This window comes from Protopterus annectens, chromosome 5.part1 (assembly GCF_019279795.1).
Source record: "Protopterus annectens isolate FY-2018-M chromosome 5.part1, PAN1.0, whole genome shotgun sequence".
NCBI lineage: Eukaryota > Metazoa > Chordata > Ceratodontiformes > Protopteridae > Protopterus > Protopterus annectens.
In genome coordinates, this window is record NC_056736.1 from 738866994 (window position 1) to 738890318 (window position 23325).

A 23325-nucleotide genomic window follows, 5' to 3' on the forward strand; every position below is an offset into this window, starting at 1 on the left:
GAGACACCCTGTCCTTATGGAAAATCATATAAGGAAGTCTGATTGATAAAGCTTGAAGCTTAGAGACTCTTTCTGGCAGAAGTGATAGCAATCAGTAAAAGAAGTTATGTCCTTACCATAACACGTTCCATGTGAGTTGTTCGTCTCGCCTTTTTGTTCTTACATGTGGGTCGGCCACTTTTCAAGCTCAGACTCTCAGAGAAGCTCGAGACCCAGTGAATATCCCAAGATGCCCTGCTATGAGTCCCAGATCTAGTATGCTGCAACCAAGACAGCCTATCGATAGAATACGACTATAAAGTCTACCTACTCAGGTAACTCCAAGAATAGAAGGATAGAAGAAGAGCAGGAATGTATAAACAGACTGACAGCTGAACCAATCTACCAAGGCAACCATCTCACTCGACTGGAGGGGGAAGGTGGGCGGGAATGTAAGAACAAAAAGGCGAGATGAACAACTCACATGGAACGTTATGGTAAGGACATAACTTCTTTATGTGAAGTTGTTCTATCTCGCCGGTTTGTTCTTACACGTGGGTAGCGGTCCCAAGCACCCTAATCCTGGGTGGCTCATGGGAGAACATTCCTGAGCACAGTGGAACCAAATGTAGCCCTGTCCCTGGAGGTCTTATCCACTTTGTAATGAGTGATAAACGTGTGAGGTTTTGACCACATGGCAGCTGCACAGATGGTATCTAAAGGCAAGCGAGCTGCATGAGCTAATGATGTAGAAACAGCTCGTGTAGAATGGGCTTTGATGTTGGTTTCTAATGGCTGATTAATGGAAGTATAAATGAATCTGATGCAATCAGAGAGCCACTTGGAGAGAGTGATTTCTGATACTGAGCAACCTTTTTTTATTGTCTGCATAAGACACGAAGAGTTGGTCTGACTGTCTGAAATCCTTTGTTCTATCCAGACAGAACCTCAGTTGTCTATCAAGCTTGTGTAACATACATTCTAGTTTGTTGGTATGGTGTTTGAAGAAGGTTGGGAGCTCAATGGATTGATTTAAGTTACTTTCCGAAGAGATCTTGGGAAGAAAGGTAGGATTAGTTCTGAGGGACACTCTATCAGGGTGAAAAATCAAATATGGGGATTTGACAGACAAGGCTTGAAGTTTGGAGACCCTACGTGCAGATGTGACGGCTACCAGGAATAGTGTTTTCCAAGACAAAAACTTTACATGACAAGATGAAGCAGGTTCAAAGGGAGCGAGCATCAGTTGGGATAAAACCAGATTCAAATTCCATGGGTAGACAGGATGCCTAATAGGTGGCCTGAGATGGTCGGTTCCTTTTAAGAATGCTTTACAATGCCTATGCGACATGATGTTAGAACCGGTGAAGCCCACATGAAAGTTTGAGATAGCAGCTAATTTAACTCTAATGGTGGCAGCAGCCGCGCCATCATGGAACAATGATGACAAGAATGGTATGGATAGGTGCTACATAAGGGTCAGTGTCATGTTGAGAAGCCCAGTGAACAAATCGTTTTCATTTGCTGTTATATAGTTTCCTGGTAGATAGCTTATGAGATGAAACTATAATATGTTGGACCGCAGAAAACAACTCATGTGACCTGGCTAATGTGGGAATTGGAGCAGCCAAGCTGTCAGTTTCAGGGACGTGAGGAAGGGGTAGAGAACTCCCGACAATTGAGTCAGAAGATCTGGCACTGGGTCCAGGATCCATGGTTCTTCCACTTGATACTTCCACAGGAAGGGAAACCAAATCTGCAGAGGCCAAGATGGAGCTATTAAAATCACAGTCCTTCCCGGACTTTTGGCTTTCTGCATGAATTTGGGAATTAGAGGTATTGGCGGAAAAGCATACAGAAGACCCGGGGGGCCAATCATGTATGAGAGCATCCCTCGGTTCGTTCCCCAGTGGGGGATAAAGGGCAAAGTAGCTGCTGCATTTGGTATTCATCGGAGACGCAAACAGGTCACAGCAAGGCTGGCCCCATCTGCGGAAAATGTTTTCTGCCACTTGTTTGAGAGACCACTCATGAGGCAACAGCATGGCTCTGCTTAGTTTGTCCGCTATCACGTTGGATGACCCTGGGATGTGCATTGCTATCAGAAAGCATTTGGTGGATACAGCCCATTGCCAGATCCTTAGGGCCTCCCGGCATAAAGGCTACGATCTGGTTCCCCCTTGTTTGTTGATGTACCAGACGACCGACATGTTGTCCGTCTGGATAGCAATTGTGCCCGGAGGAAGAGAGTCGTGAAAGTGTTGCAACGCTAGGAACACCGCTCTCATCTCTAGGACATTTATATACAAGTGCGTTTCCATGACTGACCAAGTGCCTTGGACCGTCTTTCCCTGAAATAGCCCCCCCCCTCCCTATCAGGGAAGCATCCATGGTCACTGTGGCTGTGGGTTGGGGAAGAACGAAGGGACATCCGATTGTCACTTGGTCGCTGTTCAACCACCAACTGAGATCTTTCTTGCAAAGATTGGTTAACCGGATCTCGTGTGACATGGGCAGTTGTTGGTAAGACCACTGTGCGAAAAGTAACCACTGGAGAATTAGCATGTGCATGCGACCTAACGGAACTGCTATCAATGTGGCTGCCATTGTGCCTAAAAGCTGTAGTATCTGGGATGCTGGAGCTTTGTTGCGGGCTAGGAGACTGGATAACTGTTTTTTGAGAGTTATGATTCTTGATTGGGGCAACCTGATCCTTGCATCGATGGTGTCCAGTTCTGCTCCTATAAATGTAATATGCTGCAAGGGTGATAGCGCAGATTTTTCGAAATTTAGGGTTATGCCCAACTGAGAACAAAGGTCTATGGTGTAGTCTCTCTTGCTTGGATTAGTTGATGCCTGGAGGTGGTGATGAGGAGCCAGTCGTCCAGATATGGAAACACCCAGAATTCCAACTGTCTCAGGTGAGCCGTGACCACTGCCATACATTTGGTGAACACCCTGGAGGCTGTGGTGAGACCAAAGGGCAGGGCTCTGAATTGATAATGACTGACCCCCAGCTGGAAACACAGGTGATCTCTGGATGATCTGTCTATTTTGATGTGGTAGTAAGCATCCTCGAGATCTATAGAGCACATCCAATCGCCCATTGCTAGGAACGGGAGAATCGACTGCAGCGTGACCATCCGGAACTTTTCCTTCTTGACGAAGATGTTGAGTTTGCTGAGATCTAGCATGGGCCCTCCAGTCCCTTGTTTTCTTTGGAACTAAAAAGAACCTTGAGTAAGTTCCGGATCCTCTTTGGTCCACCGGGACTGGCTGGATGACTTTTGTCCAGCAGCTTTTGGATTTCTACGGCTGCTAGTTTTCTCAGACTGGGTGGTACATCTGGGATCTTTGTATATATATAGGTGGGGTTTTTAAAAAGGGAATGTAATAACCTCTGGCAATGACGCTTTTTACCCAGGAATCTGTTGTAATGTTTAGCCAGGTGTTTGGGTATAAAGCCAAGCGACCCCCGACTGCCTCCAGAGTAGGACAGCTGGGCTTCCTTTCAGGAACGCTGATAGGGCTCACCAGAGAACTGATCCCTTTCACCCTGGGTTTGCAGACCGCCTCTGTCGTTTGGATGGCATCTTCCATTTCTGCCCCCTCCTCTGCCTCTAGAGGGGGTATCAGTAGGTGTGTTTTGGAAAGCTCCTTGAGGTTTTCGGAACCACATTTTCCCACTTCATTGCCCTTTGGGGTACGGTCTGGTTGGAGTGGAAAAATGGACCCCTACAGCAGATACAGTCTTCCCTTCCTGTTCACACCTAGTAAGTGTCTCCTTAACTTTGGGTCTGAACAAGGCGGACCCGTCGAATGGGGTACTGACAAATGAAGATTTAAAGGCTTCCGCAAAGGATTAAAGACGCATCCAGGATTGCCTCCGAAGAGCTATCGCTGAGCCTGCAGCCCTACTCGATCCATCGGCAGCATACGAAATGAGACGCATGGATGAGTTTACTATTGAATTAAGGGTGTTGAGCTGTGCAGTCACCTTTTCAGAGACTGCATCAGCTGTATTACCCACAAGAGCATCTCCCAGCTCTATTATGAGATCTCGTTGAAGGCGGGTAAAATGTGTCAGGTAGTTGAATGACCTCATGGAAAATGCCGCAGAACTAAATATGCATTTCCCATACCTGTCCATCGTCCTAGAATCTCTATTAGGAGGATGGACAGCAGAAGAGGTTTCCGACATCTCTTTCTTGGTGGCCGCCGCCACCACCATGGCATCAACTGGGACTCCTTTTGTAAGAAAGGCCTTGTCAGTGGGGGAAGTAATAAATTTATTGGGCCTCTGAGGGACCGGTTCCACTGAGACAGGAGACTCCCACACCCTTCGAGCAACTAGCTCCATCAACTCATCGAAGGGCGGAGTAACCCAGGAGGTGGATGGCTGAGATCCGAAGGCCTTCAGGAGAACCGACTCGTCCTCAGAAGGGGAAAGGGACTGCCAATCACCCCTCTGCCTCAAAATTTCCAATAAGTCTGCAAATGAGACATCTTCTGAGGGGGATCGGGGGGACCCTTCTGATTCCTCCAAGTCGGTATCCGATGTCAGAGATTCCTGAGCGGAATCCAAGTGCCTCCTCTTGCACAATCTCTTCCGAGGAACTTCGTCGGTGGGGTAGTCCGGTGAAGTGCCTAGAGAGGAGGGGACACCCAATGGGGATACCTGAGGTCCTGGATCTCGACGCTTCATGGGGATTTGCGGGGAAGAGGTAGAACGAAGCCCCTTGGGGGAAGGGGAAGACAGATCCAAGGAGGTAGTGGTCTTGGCAGCCATGACCTTCCTCATGGCATTGAAAGCACCAGAATCTCGGTCCGAGAAGTCAGTCGGCTCCGAAGAGACCGGCAGCTCTCCCCGGACCAAGATCCCCTGCTCTAATCCAGAGGACAGGGCCAAGGCCACCTGCGCCGAAGCCCCAAGTGGAAGAGTCGGAACCGAGGTATCGGTTCGACTTTCCACCCCGGAGCCGGCGAGGGACTTTCGGCCCCGAGACTCCCTGGTCGGGTCCGAGGAGATCAAGGTCGATGGAGCCGAGGAAGGAGGATCGAACCTCGGCTCCAAGTGTTCTACCAGTATCGGTTCCATCTGCCCCGGCTCCGAATGCTCGATTGGCTTCGGAGGAGGAGGTGGAGAAGCCATGGGAGGGATTTCAAGCTTCGAAGACAAATCTCTCGAAGCAGAAAGCATTTTGGCCAGGGCCGGGTTCTCTAAAAGCCTCTTGACCACTCGGTCCAGATCCACATCGGAAAGCTTGGAAGAATGAGTCGAGGGATGGGTCGAAGGGGCCAAAGGTGGAATCGATTGAAGGATTGGAGACCGAGGGGTCTCCAATATCAGTTCCACAACTGGACCCCAAGGTAAGGACTCGATACACGGCTACAAGGACTGTGGAGCCGATGCACAGACCATACTTGAACTCGGAGCAGATGACTTGGGCTCAGAGGATCCTTTGGAAGACTTCGACCCCTTCGAAGCCTTGGAAGAGGTGTCAGCCTTATCTAAAGAAGCCTGAAATTCAGGCTTCAGGAGTCCTCTATCCACCAGTTTCCTACGTCTTTCCAGAAGGACCCTGGTGCTAAAGGAATGGCAGATAGAGCACACCTCTTGTTAAGTGTACAGTGCCCAAACAGTACACGCAGGTGGAGTGGTTGTCTGTAACCGACATTTTCTGACCACACACACCTTTTAAACCCTGACTTTTGTTTTCCTGACATGTCTAAATCTATAATAACTAGTATAAAAAACAAGTATAATATGAGTAAATATATATATATCTAAACAATCTATAAGTCACTCTACATATTATGAATAATAGTCGGTTAACTAAATAAATTAAACTACCACTCTAATCTGTACAACACCCACACACACGCACTGGCTGACAGAGCCCTGTCACGCCCAAAAGAAAGGCCTAAGCCTGAGGAAAAAAGGACTATTTAAAAGTTCTAACAATTTAAACTATAATCCTAACACTAGACTTATTTAACACACTACTATAGATATATATATATATATATACATATATATATATATATATATATATATATATATATATATATACATATATACATATACATATATATACATATACATATATATATATATATATATATATATATATATATATATATATATATATATATATATACATATATATATATATACATATATATATATATATATATATATATACATATATATATATATATATATATATATATATACATATATATATATATATATATATATACATATACATATATATATATATATACATACATATACATATATATATATATATACATACATATACATATATATATATATATACATATATATATATATATATATATATATATATATACATATATATATATATATATATATATATATATATATATATATATATATATATATATATATATATATATATATACATATATATATATATATATATACATATATATATATACATATATACACATATATATATATATATATATATATATATATATATACATATATATATATATATATATATATACATATACATATATACATATACATATATATATATATATATATATATATATATATATATATACACACACACAAAGGATTTTTTTGAAGAGAAAGATAACTATAATAGAAAATTAAAGTCACTGGCCCAAGCTAACTCCAACGAGCTGTTGATCCGTTGCAGCGGCAAACTAGATCATAACAGGGCATCATAGGATATTCACTGGGTCTTGAGCTTCTCAGAGTCTGAGCTTGAAAAGCGGCTGATTCGGAGCCGAGGGATCGGCTCCGACCCACGTGTAAGAATAAAACGGCGAGATAGAACAACTTCACATCAATTGTTTGCCATGATAAAAATTTGATATTACATGTTGATGTGGGCTCAAATGGGGGAAGAATCAGATGAGATAGCACAAAATTTAGATCCCACAGTGGCAGGGGGCCTTTAATGGGAGGTCTTAATAAACAGGTGCCCTTTAGAAATGCTTTGCATAATCTGTGGGACATCAACTTTAGAGTGGTCACTTATATGAAAACTGGAAATTGCAGCCAACTGAACTTTAAGAGTAGATGCAGCGGAGCCTTTATGAAACAGTTCTGCCAGGAAATCAAGAAAAGAGCTAATTGGAGAAGAAAAGGGGTCAATATTTCTCTCTGAAGTCCAATAATAGAACCTTCTCCATTTACTGAGATATAACTTTCTGGTTGAGGCCTTATATGAAGAAATTAGTATGTGGTTTACTACTGGCGTGAGAGTAGGAAGCCTGACTACCTTTGGAACTGGAGCAGTCAAGCTGTCAACTTGAAGGTCTGGAGGGAGGGGTGGTGCGTTCCCGATGTGCGAGTCAGAAGGTCTGGAACTCCCAAAGATGAAGCCAGAGGAAAGGAAACCAAATCTGATGAAGCCAGTACGGGGCAATGAGAATCAGCCTGCTTCCCAATGACTTGGCTTTCTGGATGGCATTGAGTATTAGAGGAAAGGGGAAATGCATAAAGAAGCGCCGAGGGCCAATCATGCACCAGTGCATCCCTTGGTGACTCCCCTGGGGGGGGGGACTAGGGCAATGTAGTTGCTGCATTTGGTATTTATGGGGGTGGCAAAGAGGTCGCAGCAAGGCTGGCCCCATTTTCAGAAAATCCCTTCCACTATCTCTTGCTTTAGGGACTACTCTTGAGGCATGAGTATTGCCCTGCTGAGTCTATCATAGGTTCATAGGTTCATACTAGGCTATCTGCCCTAGGGCATTTATAAGCCTAGCCAGAGTTGTGTGGCTTTCACCACCTCTTAGGTTGAAGAATACTATACCCATTAGTTTGCCTTGCCTCTGTCCAGCAGTGATACAGAGATGATCCCCGGGGTAAACCTACGATCTCCCATCCACTGGTCAAGATTCCTCTTGAACAGAGCCAGTGAGGTGCTCTGTCTCACATGGACCGGGATTCTGTTCCACAGCATAGGGAGTATCTGGGTGATTAATCTGTCCCTCCAGCACGTCCTATTTATATCCGTGTTGAGGTTTAAGTCTCTTGCTCTTGTGGCTCTGGTGGATTTGGATTTTTTGAGGTGGAGCATGTCCATTAATTCCGGGTTGGACATGGCCTTGTATGTCAGGCACAGGTCACCTCTGAGCAGACTGTATGCGACTGAATAGAGCTGGAGTTTCTTCAGTCGGGCAGCATATGGCATATTTTTGAGCCCCTTTATCCTTTTGGTGAGGAACTTTTGGGGTCTTTCCAATTGCTGCAGGTGTCGGGTAAGATACATTCCGAATAGGGCATTGTACTCAATCATTGGTCTGATAAGTGAAGAGTACAGGGGAACAATGACCTCCCTTGATCTGGATGTGAATCCCTTCAAAATCAGGTGGGCAATGTAGAAGGTCCTCCTAACCACTTTGGCAATGTGAGTGTCAAAAGAAAGGTTACTGTCAACTTGGGTCCCCAGGTCCCTGATAACCTCTTCTGTGCTTAATGGATTGCCACCTATATGGTAACTTGGGGTTACCTTGTTTTTACCAAAGGGTATGACTATACATTTTTTGGCGTTTAGCTTAAGGCCATGGCTCTGGCACCAGTTATCCGTTTCTATGAGACATCTCTGAAGGATATCTGTGTCTGATGGATTTTCAACTATGGCGCCCAGTTTGCAGTCATCTGCAAACTTTGTCAGCCACAATCCTCCTATGTTTGCCTGCACTTCTGAAAAGTAGATGCCGAGCAAGAGGGGGCCCAGGACTGAGCCCTGTGGGACACCGCTTGTGACCGGCTTGGAGTATGACATGGCACCAGCAACTCTAACCCTGTGGGTTCTGTCCTTGAGCCAGTTTGCAACCCATCTTGTGACATATGGGTTTACATTTAAGCTGGTGAGCTTTTCTATGATACCCGAATGGGGTATTGTGTCGAAAGCTTTTGCAAGGTCAAGGTAGGCTATTGTGAACTGCCTTACCCTCATCAATGGCCTTGGTGACCATTTCAAAAAAGTTGACCAAGTTCAAGAGGCATGATCTGCCCTTGACAAAGCCGAATTGGGTAGGGTCCAATGTCTGTAGGTCCCCTATGTCTTTATTTATGAGTTCCATTATGATCCTCTCCATAGCTTTGCAGACCAGGCTTGTTAAGCTTATGGGGCGGTAATTACCAGGGTCCGTAAAAGCACCGCCTTTGTGGAGTGGGACCACAGTTGCCATACGCCACTCTTTGGGTACGTATCCTGTGGTAAGGCTAAGATTAAACAGCAGCCTTATGTGTGGGTTTAGTTCCTCATTGAGTTCGTGTAGCACACAGCCGGGGACACCATCCGGTCCCATTGATACTGTGTTTTTAGCTTTAGAGAGCAGCTCTCACCTGGGCATTTGAGATGATTGGGAGGCTACACTCTGCTGGGATAGATATTTCTCCTTTTGTGGGGGAGGGAGGGGAGAAATTTTCACTGAACCTGTCTGCCAGTATGTTTGCAATGTCTGTGGGTTCAGTGATTTTTGTATCATTTTGGACTAATTCTGAGCATATCTGGGAGTTTCCACCCAGATTTCTAACATAGCTAAAAGAAGGCCTTATGATTGTCTTTTGAGTCCTTGGCGATTTTTCTCTCAAAGTTGGCCTTGGATGATTTTATGAGTGATCGTAGTTTTTTACTAGTATTGATCAGAGATGTCTTCCCTTTTAGGGATTTTGCTCTATCTTGTAGTAGCTTTCTCCTCTTGTTGTAAAGTTTGTTTATGGCTGGGGTCCACCAGATCGGGTGCTTGCCTTTGGTGGAAAGGGTCTTGATTTTATTTGGGATTGCTTGATCCATGCAATCCTGGAGGTACTCGTAGAAAGCATTTGTAAGGGATTCAGCAGTGTGGGTTGTGGTTTCCAATGGCTCAGAGGCCCTGAAGGATACCACACCAGTCTTAAGAAGTGTGAAGTTGGCTTTTGAGAAGTTCTTTACTGTGGTCTTTTTTGTTGGGGGTGGGGGCGGGATGTGGATCTCCAGTGAGATTAGTTTATGGTCTGATCTCACCAATGAGGGATATACTTCCGGTGTGGAGCATTTTGTCCCCATGTTTGTGATGATCAGGTCTAGTATATTTTCACCTCTTGTGGGAATGGTGACAAGTTGTTCCATAGCATTTGAGTTTATGAACTCCAGGAACCTTTGGGCTAGGGTATTGGGGCTTGAGTAATGTTCCCAGTCTATGTTTGGGTAGTTGAAGTCACCCAATATGATGGTGTTTGGAGAGACATTTATACTCTCCAGTGTCTTCAGGAAGGCTGTGTGGGGTTCCTGAGTTTGAGAGGGTGGCCTGTAACATGCTACAAACTGTAGAGCAGTTTTGCCTATGGTTAATTGCACCTGAATGGTCTCTGATGCTTCATGAGTTGCCACCAGCCTGGAGGTGTGGGTATCCTTGATGAATATGGATACACCCCCTCCTTTTGTGGTACGGTCCAGGTTTTGGGGCCGGAACGCATGATATGAGGTAAAACCTGATAGTGCCGGGGTGCTCTCAGGAGCCTTGAACCAGGTTTCAGTCACAGCACAGACATCAATGTTCTCCATGCTGAGAATGTTGGGTTTCCTCGGGATGTGCATTGCTACTAGAAAGCGTTGGGAAGATGTTGCCCACTGCCATACTCTGAGTGCCTCTCGACAAAGGCGGTAAGATCTGGTTCCCTCCTGCTTATTTATGTACCAGACCACTGACATGTTTGCCTGTCTGAATTGCAATTGTTCCTAGTGGAAGACAGTCCTGAAGTGCTTGCAATGTCAAGCGCACAGCTCTCATCTCTAGGACATTGATGTGCAGATGGGCCTCATGATCCTGCCAGGTGCCTTGGCCCATCCTCCCCAGATAATGACACCCCCCCACGCTATCTGGGAGGCATCTGTGGTCACCATGGCTATAGGCTGTCGTGGGAGAAAGGGACAACCTACTGTCAATTTGGCTGGAAAGAAGCCACCATCTCAGGTCTCTCTTGCAAGAGTCCATGATCTTGATTTGGTGGGACATGGGTAGTTCTTGTAACGACCATTGGGTGAACAGAAGCCACTGAAGAATTCTCATGTGCATGCGAGAGAAAGGGACTAAATTTATCGCTGCTGCCATGGTTCCCAGGACTTGCAGAAGTGTTTTTGCTTTTACCCTGGTCTTGGACGTGAGATTTGAAATTTGCTGTCTGAGTAACAAAACTCTTTCTGCCAGCAATCTTGCCATCACAGTGAGACTGTGTCTAGGTGCGCTCCTATATAGACGATATGTTGAGATGGCAACAAGGCAGATTTTTCTGAATTTATCGTAATCCTTAACTGGGAACAGAGTTGTAAAGTAGCGTCTCTTGCTTGTTGTAGTAGATATTTGGTGGTGGCAGCTAAGAGCCAGTCATCTAGATATGTAAACACTTTTAACCTAGATGCCTCAAGTGTGCTGTAACTACTGCCATGCATTTGGTGAACACTTTGGGGGCTGTAGTGAGTCCAAAGGGTAGAGCTTGAAACTGGTAGTGACGGACTCCCAGCTGGAAGCAAAGATGACTCCTTGATGGCCTGTTCATTTTTATGTGGTATTACGCATCCTGAAGGTCTACAGAGCACATCCAATTGTCTTTCTCTAAAATGGGAAGAATCAACTGCAGTGTTACCATCCAGAACTTGGTCTTTTTTACAGATTTGTTTAATTTGCTGAGATCCAAGATGGGTCTCCAGTCCCCTGTTCTTTTTGGCACTAAGAATCTTGAGTAAGTTTAGGATCCTATCTGGTCTGCAGGGACTCTTTGGATGACTCTTTTGACTAGCAACTTTTGAATCTCTATGGTTGCTTGATCCCTCTCTGACTGGGTGTAACGTCTGGGATGTTTTTCATGCTTGGGACAGGAAGGAAAAAAGGTATGGAGTAGCCTCTGGATATTATGCTTTGTACCCTTCTGTCTCTCATCTCTCGCCAGGCTTCTGTGTACAAAGATAAACAAACCCAGACTGCCTCCAGAGGTGGGAAGACGGGCCTTCCTTCAGGAGCGCTGGAAGAGCCGGCCACAAAAGGAATTGCAGTCACCCTTGTATTGTGGAGCCCCATTTACCATGAGGGCAGTGTCTGCCATTATTACTTCCCCCTCCACCCCTGGGGAAAGGTTAACCTCGTGCGTCTTGAAAACCACCCTGGGATGTTTTGAACCACATTTCCTCCCTTCTGACCATTAGGATAATGTCTCGAAGGTACGGAAAAATGTACTCCAATGGCACAGAGTGTCTTTCCTTCCTGCTCGCAGCTGGTGAGTGCAGCTTGGATTTTTGGTCCAAAGAGTGAGGAACCATCGAAAGGGGCATTGACAAAGGTAGACTTAAAGGGTTCTGCAAAGTTACAGAAGCACATCTAAGAGTGTCTCCTTAGGGAAACTCCTGAACCTGATGCTCTACTCACTCTGTCTGCTGCATATGAGATCAGTCTCATGGAGGAGTTCAGTATGGAGGTTAAGGTGGATGGCCGAGAGGTCACCTTATCTGAGGCCCCTGCAGCTAGTGAACCTTTAAGAGTATCTCCTAGTCCCTTTAGGAGATCTCTCTGTAGCCTTGTGAAGTGTGTCAAGTAATTCAGCAATCTGAGGGCAAAGGTTGCTGAAGAAAAGATGCACTTCCCATATCTGTCCATCGTATGAGACTCCTTGTTCGGTGGATAGACAGATGAGGATGTATTGGCAAGTTCCTTCTTGGTGGCTGCTGCAACCACCATAATATCTACAGGAACATCCTGAGAAAGAAATTGATAATCATCTGGGCTGTAATAAATTTGTTAGGCCTCCGAGGGACTGGTTCCAGTGTCTGGAGTCTCCCACGCCTTCTGACTAACTAGTTCCATGAGTTCATCGAAAGGCAGAGATACCCAGGTGGCTGAAAGGTGAGATTCGAAGGCCTTAAAGTACACCGACTCCTCCTCGGAAGGGTTGCTGGGCTTCCAGCTGCCTCTCTGCTGAAGGAATTCTAGGATATCTGCAAAGGAGATATACTAAGAGGGCAACCATGGGGACCCCTTCTGATCCCTCAAGGTTAATGTCAGATGTAAGAGACTCATCTGGGGATTCAATATGCTTCCTCTTGCAAAGTGTCTTCAGGGGGCCCCCCTTCAGAAGGGTATTGTGGAGAGGTTTCGGAAGATGGAAGTTCACCTGATGGGGTAACCTGAGGCCTAGGATCTCTGCCAGTCTATGGCTGGGATGGTGCAGAGACAGAAGCCAGTGCCTTTGGGGGAAGAATGTCAGAACCTTCCTGTAGAACTGTGTGGGAAGACAGCACACTCCTCATCTGCTCAAAAGCCCCTCTCCCTTGACCTGAAGACATCTCCGGCACCGAAGAGGCAGAGGTTATCCCCGGGACCAAGGGAGCTGGCTCCAAAGCTGACAATGGCGCCGAGCACACCCTCGCTGAGGCACCTAACGGTAAACACGGACCAGAGACCCCTCTCCAGACCCGACCGGAGAGCTTCAGCTACTATACATCCCAGACGGCACAGAGGATACTGGAGCAGAGGACTGTTCCGAAATCCCCATGATGGGTCTTAGCACCAATGGTTCTATCACAATCGGTTCCAGACATTCCGGCTGCTACGTTCCAAGTTGGCTAAGACGAGGAATCATAGTGGATGAAAGAATCTTCACTGGCTCTGGATCAGAGTGGGCTGGAGCTGACAGGATTTTGGCCAGAGCTGGTGACTTCATCAGCCCTTGCACTACCCTATCCACATTGTTGCCCGATAAGCTTCTGGAGGACCGAGAGGAAGGGGTCAGTGAAGTAACTCTTTGCAGAATAGGCAACCTCAATGTAGAAGAGATCAGTGTCAATTCAAGAGACCGGCACAGTATTTGTTTCTCCATCACTTCCGAAAACTTTGGAGCCGAGGATGAAGACTTCTCAGAACCAGATTTCTTCAGATCAGTGTGTCGATTTTGAAACTTTTTTGGCACACTCTGAATGGCCTGAGAATGATGATGATGACCTTTTGGTGGATCTGTTAGGTTTAGATGCTGGAGATTTTAATTTGCCAGAGGTTGTCTAACTTTCCAAGGCACTTTTAAAAGCCCCCTTACAATCAACTTGTTCTTTCTAGCAAAACTCTCAAACTGAATGAGTGGCGGATACTATTCTTGCAGGTGCATGGCTCCAAGACAGTAGACACAAACATTGTGTCCATCAGTCAAGAACATCTTTTGTGAACATTTCTGACATTTTTTAAACCCAGATGGTTTGACTTCTTTTTGTTCTTTAGACATTATCTTAGTAATATTCCGACTTCAACAACAGCAGCAATAAAGCTATACAAGTGTTATAGCACAACACGCACCAAGAGTACTAAGTGTATATAAAATCTTTAAAGTACAGCATACAAAACATGAATGAATATATATATATATATATATATATATATATATATATATATATATATATATATATATATTTATATATTTCTAACCATAGCACACCATAATAAAGAGGTAAAAATCAGAATGCACACTTAAGAAATGGACAAGAAGGGATGGAGACTATTGCCTTCTAATTAAATGGGCTTGTGGCCCTAACTCAAATGGACACATTTTCTTGAACAACAAAGGGAAGGGGCTAACCCTCTAACTTAAATGGGCACTGGGCCCTCTAACTTAAACAGCTATAGGCACAACACACAACAACAAAAGTTCAGCAGAAATTGTAAAAAATCGCACTTTTAGAGATTAATCCTTAAACATGGGCTGAAAGATAAACAAAGGGGATAGAAAGAATGACCTGATGAGAAAGTGACGGCCAAAACGACAGAGTAACCAAAACTGTTAATCTAGTATAAAAGCTAACAATTTAGACAATCCTGAACTCGTCTAGAGAAACACTATCAACTATTACAGATTATACTCAAAGGATTGAGAAAAACAGAGAAAAATATTGAAAAAAAGTTTGACTTAGCCACAGCCACTATGGAGACCTCCAACTTGCTTTGTAGCACACTAGTGTATCATGGGATAGGGATTCAGCCACGAGCCAAATGGAAGACTTAGAGCTTTAGAATGCAGTCAAGTCGAAACCAAGGATCAGTTCCGAACCCAACCAGTAAGAATGAAGGCAAAATAGGACAACATATCATAACATTCACAAATGACAGTTATTTACAAAATTCAAGCTAGCTGAGTTGGAGGTATTTCCTCTGTCACACTCCCCCCACTCCCCCCGAAAACTCAAGCTAGTTTTTGACCCTTGAGAAACGTTGCTTGCGAGGGTGAGCCTTTCTGGGAATACCTTACCCCATTCCCTGTCTTGAGATTTCAGCTGCCTTGGCATTGCTGACTCCAGTACAGTGCTGCACTAATTTGGGATTTGGCTGGCTCCCTGTAGCCCAAAGATCCTTCTCAGACTCTTCCTGCCTTCCAGTGCAAATACTCAGCACAAGGTCCTCCCTATCACGGTAAGGTTTCATCATGTTAACATGGTACAATTTGTGCCCCTGCCTCCTGCCTTGAAGTTCTACCATGTAGTTATCAATGACCTTCCTTACCACTTTGTAGCATCCCTCCCAAGCTGCCTGCAGCTTGTTGTGTCTGACAGGAATGAGAACCATTACCTGCTGCCCTACAGCATACTCTTTATCTTGAGTATTCCTGTTATACCAGACCTTTTTATGCTGTTGGGCTTCTGCCAGGTTCTCCTGGGCCAAGCCCATGAGCTCCCCAAGCCTTGTCCTGAAGTTCAGGACGTATGCCACGACAGACTCCTTGTGGCATTTAAATTCATAGTCCCACTCATGTTGAATCAAATCTAGAGGTTCCCCCACCCTATGCCCATACAGCAACTCAAAGGGTGAAAAACCTGTGGAATCCTAGGGAACCTCTCTGGTGGCAAACAGATGTGGCAAATATTTGCCCCAGTCCCTCTTAAAATGGTCGGCAAATGCCCATAGCATCATCTTGTGTGTAGAGGTTAACCTCTCAACAAGACCATTAGTCTGTGGATGGTAGGGGGTGGTCTTTAGGTGCTTCTCACAGTACTTCTACAAACAAGCCAGCAGGTCTGATGTGAAGTTGGCACCTGTGTTGGTCAGTATTTCTTTTGGGAAATCTACCCTGCTGAAAATCTCTAACAAGGCATTTGCCACATTTTCCACCCTGTAGCCTTCCCTCAGGGGTCCACTCTCTATACAGTTAACCCTTTGTCCCAGTATACAAATTCCCCTTTCCCTTGAGAATCAGGTGCCTCACTGGCTACCTGAGCCTGTCTCAACTCTCTCTTTGTAACCCTTCCCAGCTCCCCTTCCACAGGAAGTCTGGCATCCTCTGACAGCAGTGCTTCTCTGTCAGCCTGGGTACTACTACTCATCTCTGCCCTTGCAGTCACTCTGCCAAGGGAACATCAGTACCCATAAGCAGATGTGGCTCACCTTCAGTCAACTGCTACTAGGAAGCTCCCTCCCTGAAGTAAACACCTCACCCGTCCAGGCAGCAAGTGTGTGGTCTTGTCTGGTCTCCTCCAGGCTACCACACTCATGTGCTTGTCTCCAAGCCTGACAGCGTGTAACTGCATGCATACAAGGTACTGCATTATCAAAATCGTTCCTAATCAGGACATCTGCAAGGATATCTTCAAACACACCTACTTCCTGGAATCCTTTTCCACCCTCCCAGTCAAGGTGAACCCTAGCCAAAGGTATTTGGAATGGGGTCCCTCCCTAAAGCTCTGATTGGAGTAGACTGCCCAAGCAAGTAGTGCTCCTCTTTAACCAATGTAGGTCTCACAATGGTTAGGCCAGAGGCTGTCTCTCTCTTAGCAATTATCTCTTTCCAATTCACTAAGATAGGATATAACCTCTTGTTGCAGATTGGTACCCTTGTTGTCTCGAGACAACTTACTGCTGGCATTTTGTCATTCCCACTTACTGTCTCTCCCACCTTTTATTCCTCACCTTGCCTCTGTGGACATCTATATGTTACATGGTCCCACTGCTTGCATTTAAAACATTTAACCCTTGATCCTGGACGTGTACCTGGACTAGTGGCTTCACACTGCTACTGGCGGACTCTGTTGGGGCAGTCTCGGCTGTCCACCATGGGTTCCCTTAGACCCATGAGCAGCACTGGGTGTCCCTTTCCTATGCAGTGATTCCCTTCTTCCCCAACTCATATGCAGTATTGCATTGTCTATCAGCTAACCAGATTTTCGTGTCTTCAGGCAAAGTGCTAACGGCTTGTTCCCTCACTAAAAGGTCTGCCAGCCCTTCAAATGTGGTGTCCTGACAACCGCTCAACCACCTATGAAAATAAGTGCTTAACTTAGCAATATATTCACACACACTTTCATCTGCCTTGCGTCTATGCTCAGGAAACTTTTTTCTACAAGCTTCAGGTATTAACTTAAAACATTGTAAGAGACAATTTTTAACAGTATTATAATCTAAGCAATCAGTATCAGACAGTTTAGAAATAGCAGTTACAGCTTTACCATGAAGTAAAGGGGGTAAGGAACCGTACTCAGAGCCCTTGGTCAACATTATACAGTTTACATACCCTTTCAAACATATGAATAAAAATATCAAAAGTATCCCTGTGTAACTTTTGGAAGAAATGTACTGACCTTTGTTGCTTTTTGGGTTCGGTTACTCCCTTCCCCACTACTTCCATGACCCTGGTGAAGAGTCAGCATCTCCTTTTTATGTTGCCTCTACCTCTCATTCTCCTTAGCTTCCTGACATCTCAGTCTCTCTCTGCTGCTTCTATTTCCATTTGTTTCTCTTGCCGCAGTCTCTCTGCTGATTCCATTTCCAAATGTTTGGCCTCCAGTTCAACTCTAACTCCAGATGGATTTTTAAGTCCTCTGTGGGAAGGCTGAACTTTGCATTTTCTGAGAGTAGTACCATCTCCAAGGTCAGCCTGTCTGTCCTCCTGATTGCTGGTCTGCAATGCAGCAGTGCCCGGGGCTACAATAATTTCTGCTTTAGTCAGGTTAGCATTCACCAGTCCTTTAGCCTATCACATCTCAGCCAACTGGCTCCTTGTCAGCTTGCCATACTGCACTGACATGCTTGCCTGCTATTCCTGACTAAGCTAATAAAAATAAATAAATAAAAGAATTGTGATATGAAACTCTGAATGTTCACCAATTGAGAGTAGAAACACCTTCCTTAGTGACCACTGTTTACAGACTACAGGAATTCAATATCCACATCACTACAAGCCAATTAATATGTGATGCAGATATCCCACCACTGACAACCAATTAATATGCGACACCCCTGCACTGCCCCAGTAATCAAGGAAGCTCAATCCTCACCACTGGTAACAGTGGGGAACATACACATTGGGAGGACAAGTACACACACAGTTAAATGCAATTTATCTTAAGAGCACATAGAGTTCAGTCAGTCTGGGGCTGGTTTCTCTCTCTTTCTCCAGATCACCAATAAGACTCCCCACTGGCACAGCTATAGGACTGAGATCTCAGCTGAGTGGTCAAGCCAAAACCTCCAGCACCTTTTCTGTCCAACCAGTACTTCTTATCCCTGCCCGAGTAGCTGATACTCCCACACTTTGAGGTTTGATTTACACACACACACACACACACACACACACACACACACACACACACACACACACACACACCTGGGAAAGGCTGGCACAGGTTTACTAGCTATGCCCCCTTCTTCCCATACTATTAGGTAGTGCCAGCTATCACCAGTCACCCTTATCAGCTATTATAAGGCTATTAACAAAGGGTGCCCAATCCTACTGTGTAATGTTACAATTAATCCAAATGGTAATCTGACAAAGAGCAAGACTATTTAGGAGTGGCCTGTACAGTCTCACCACAGAGACATTCAAGTACTCTAAGAGCTGAAATGTCTCACAAACATCAGTCACAAAGATAGGTTTAAATTTATTTAATAATAAAAGAACAAGACAGTAACTTCAGAGTTCAAAATCACAGGAAATATTTAAAATAACATTGCTGGACAGTCTCAAAGAAAACATTAAGCTATACTTTACTATATTCCTATCTGAATCTAAGAGTATGTCCTAAAAACTTACTTACAGCAAGGCAAGGGCAGATAAGTGGATGTTTCCTGATCAAAGACAAAATACAAAATGGTCTCTCTCTCTCAGAGAGTTCTTAAATTAATATCAAATATTACTGCTGGTTTAGATTGGATGACGTCACTTTTTGTCACCTGACTTTTAGTTCCAAAGCTAAACCCCCTTTCTCAGACACTAACAAAATTTAACACCTTTGTAGGAAAAATACACATCTCTCAGATGTTTGAAGATGCCGGAAGTCATAAAAAAAAAACACTTCTCCATCTCAAATCTCATAATTACTTCTCTTCAAGTACAATACAAAACTTCTAGCTCTAGACATTGTGTCTGCTACTGAACTGAAACTGAGAGATAACTTTTATAGCACAATCATAAAGCAATTTAATTTCAATTTATTTTCTTGAAGTTTTGCAAGTTAGCCCTCTGTGTTCTAGTTTCTACAGTTAAAACACATATATTTATACACTTACAATAGTTTATATACGTTTCTTTTCAAGCCAGCAGGTCATGCTGTGGTTACATTTTAGCTCAGTACTTTACACCTTTATACACACTTCTGTATGAATCATATCAATATTCACAAATGACACAGATTTATTTACAAATTTCCATACAGGTGGGCTGGCAGTATTTCACCTTTATCAGAGTGCAATTTCTTGTTCAGACTTCTAGCAATGAGCAATGCTGCCTTTATACAATTTTGATTTTGTTTGGCTATGCAGGCATTTTGAAGAGGCCTTGCCTAAAAAAGGCACTATGGGACAGGAAAAGGCCCTGGCCAATATATAAAGGCCGCAAGGTGACCGGTCCAGGCAATTCTTAGCAAAGCAGCAAGGGTGGTCTATCATCCCCTCCCAAACTGCCATATACTGTAACCCCTTAGAAAGACATCAATAGCTAAGCCAATGAAGGAAGTCAATTATGTTTTGTTTGTATTGTAGTATCATTCTTGGTGATGGCAGGATACTACTCAATACTAGCGTCACACTAATATCAGAAGCATATTCTGACAGCTCCATCATGAAACTCTATCTGGCCTAATGAAGTATACCTCAAGTTATTCCCTCCCACATGTCCATGTCATATGTGTACTTATGGTGAAAGAACTTGCAGGTTTCAGTGACATTACAGATGTAGTACCCAGTACACAGTTAAATGACTCTGCCTTTGGTCAGCCAGGTGAGTGGTCCATCTGTTTTGTCTGACTATGGTGTCACCTATGACTAAGATGCTACCAGATGTTCTGTTTTGGTCTTGCTGCCTTAAGGGCTTCAGCCTGCCAGCTGAGTGACCCCTTTTTGCATTTTATGTAGTGTCTGTGTATGTTGTTTGCTTGTTAGAGTGGCAATGTGTATCTTATATAACAAACCTTTATCTAAGAGGCCGTTGTGGTTTAAGCAGGGACTTTTGAAGTACCTCAGCATAAGAAAGCTTGTTTGTCTAGAACATGATGGGTCTTGTTGTGAGAGACGGGTGTCAGAACTGACAACATACTTGTTATGGTGTACAATTTCTGAACATAAGTTGTCCTTCATGGTTAGTAGATATTTGCACTTCTCAGATACTGAATTGTATATTTAAAAAAAATCAAATCAGTTGTTAGGGAGCTTGAGGCACTGCTTCCATGTTCCTATTGGTATCAAGCTGGCAACAAACATCAAGATAAACTGTAACTTTAAGATACAAGTACCATCTAAGTATGTCAGCCAATAAATGAGTGGTCATGAAATTAATTTGTAGAAAGGGTCTGTATACTAGAACACTATGATGAACAATGAGTCAAAGCACCAGTGTTGCAATTATACACATACAGCATCAATAAACAAAGGGTATTAGAGAACAGTAAAAAGCGTAGTAGTAACTAATGGACATGTGAAGCAAAGGGTACCAACTTGGCTTGGCGCCACAACAACAGTTTAGTATCACAGCCTACTGGAGTGATGAGACAAAACGAGGCAATCAGTTGTGTACAGCTATACCTGCACTCAAGCTCAGAATGCCTACAGACAACAAATGATGGGTACAAAATATAGTAAAGGCAACTACAATAAGGAATTGTTATAAACTGGCTTGGATGCCACAACTACAGTTTTAGTACAAATTTACAGACCACAGCATGTATTACACTTCGGCTCAGGATGCCCACAGCTGGCAAAAGTAGAGGAACAGAAAAGAAACAATATACCTACAGCAAAATGGATCTCAATCCTAAGTGATATTATGCTCTGCATGTGCTTCTAGGTGTACACAACTGCACTAATGCATCCACAAGTACCTGGAAATAAGTTCAGCAGTCAACACGAGTGTGCAGGTATGCCCAACTAGATACAGTACATAATATGCAAGTATCAGAGGTGATATCACTTCAAAGCTTTAAACAGAACCACTTGGAACTGCTAACAAATACCTCTCAACAGTGCACAAATGTATTGCGGAACACACAGCACTTCCAGGATGCAGTGAGGCCTGACCTACAGGTCAAGTCTGACTAGGTATCTTCAGGTATCCTTGCATAGTCACAGGGCCAGCAGTGTAGAGAGACTACATTCACAGATACAGTGAGTTTAAACAAACACAGAACAATCACACAGCGCACACTGCCCTTGCAATCTGTAGCAAGTGTTGCCCAGAACAAAAGCAGCATCCCTTTTGCTTACATGGAAATACCTTGCTAAACCACCTGGAAATACCTTGCTAAACTAGTATTACATGAAGACCACCACCACCACCACAGCACAAAAAATACAGTAGATTATTTAAAATTAGCACCATCACACTCAAGGCCAAATACAGAAACTTTTACTTCCCAGCCGTGTTTTTGCTCAGAGCGACAGTTTATGGTAGTCTTGTCCCAGATGTTTTAATGAAATATGGGGGGGGGAGAGGTAAACCTGCAAGACAGTGGCTTGTGCACTAAGCAGGCAGAAAGACAAAGGTAAGTGAATCTTGAGAAGCGTAACAAGAGGAATTTCCATTTCATCTACTACTGCTCACTAGTATAATCAGATGAGAGGAGACTGGGAGGAATTTCCAAAGGCAATTTACAGTAGTAACGGAAGTCAACTCAACAGCAACACTGGGTAGCTCAGTGGGCATTCAGTATTCTGGATCTATGGAAATCAAAAGGAGGGTAAAAGTATTTAAATCGCTTCCACAATTGATACCTTTCTGGTTTCTGACAAAAATGCAAGACATGAAAGAGGGAATTAGGTAGCTAAAATTAAGAGTAAGGACATACAATAACAGGGACACTAGCTTTAAAGTTACATGAGGGACAGAATGAGTAAAAAAAAAAAAAAAAAAATCTGTAAACAAGCAAAGAGGAAAATAAGACACTGAAAACTTTAGCAAGTGACTCCCGTCCTCTCAAAAGCTTTGTACTACAAATCTATCAGACGTAATACCTGGCTGAACAAACTGATTTAGTTGAACAATATAATGCACTTCCAGTAAATTGCTTTAAAACAGTTCTAGCAACAAAAATATTAGAACAAAGTAAGTGCAGTGTAGTTTGATTTAGAGATACTCAGAAGAAACATTCCCTCATGGATTAAAATGCATCCATGCAGTACTCTTACTGCAGGCTAGCCACAAAGGACAAAAGCCAACACAAAGCCTTACTGTAAACAGAATTAATGAAACGAGAGAAACCAAGCAACAAAGATAGATATGTTCAGTCATGCAGCTAGTTATCATTGTGTATTGTGTATTACAACTGCTGGTGTTCTCTTCGGCAATCCTAAAATGTACATTTATAACTCAACATGAGTTTGGAAACAGAGCTCACAGCCCTGACTTCAGTTTAAATCCATTTTGTGAGGGACACATACACCTGCCTTAGTAGCAAAGTCTAGAACTTTCTGTATTAAGTCTTATAAATAAGAACTAACAACCACACATTCTAGAAAAATATCCAGCCTTTTACTTGTGAGAACACCATACTTGGTTCAGAACAGCTGTACACATGTGCTCGATGTCTTTTGAAAGAGAACTGCAAATTAAGCAGCGTTACTTAATTACTCTAAAAGACAAGATGACAGTAAATCTGATATTCACTGAAGCACAGTACTTTGCCTGTATAAAATACTACAGAACACTGACATGCTATTAAACCAGATTTACCATGGGAATTGGACCAAGTGTTGCATTTCCAGGCATCAGTTCTGCCAATAAGGAAAATAAAATGCAGCCACAATATCAGTGGATTGCTGATGTTTGAAAACATACCATAGCCAATGAAGTTTTTGCTTTTAAACAACATACATATTACTTAG

The 23325-nt window shown here is 43.7% G+C and overlaps 1 protein-coding gene across 1 annotated transcript in view; it reads right to left on the reverse strand.

Annotated features, from left to right (window-relative positions):
- Positions 1 to 23325, reverse strand: part of NBEA (neurobeachin) — a 4581458-nt gene that overhangs the window by 3033074 nt on the left and 1525059 nt on the right. The window lies entirely within an intron of this gene.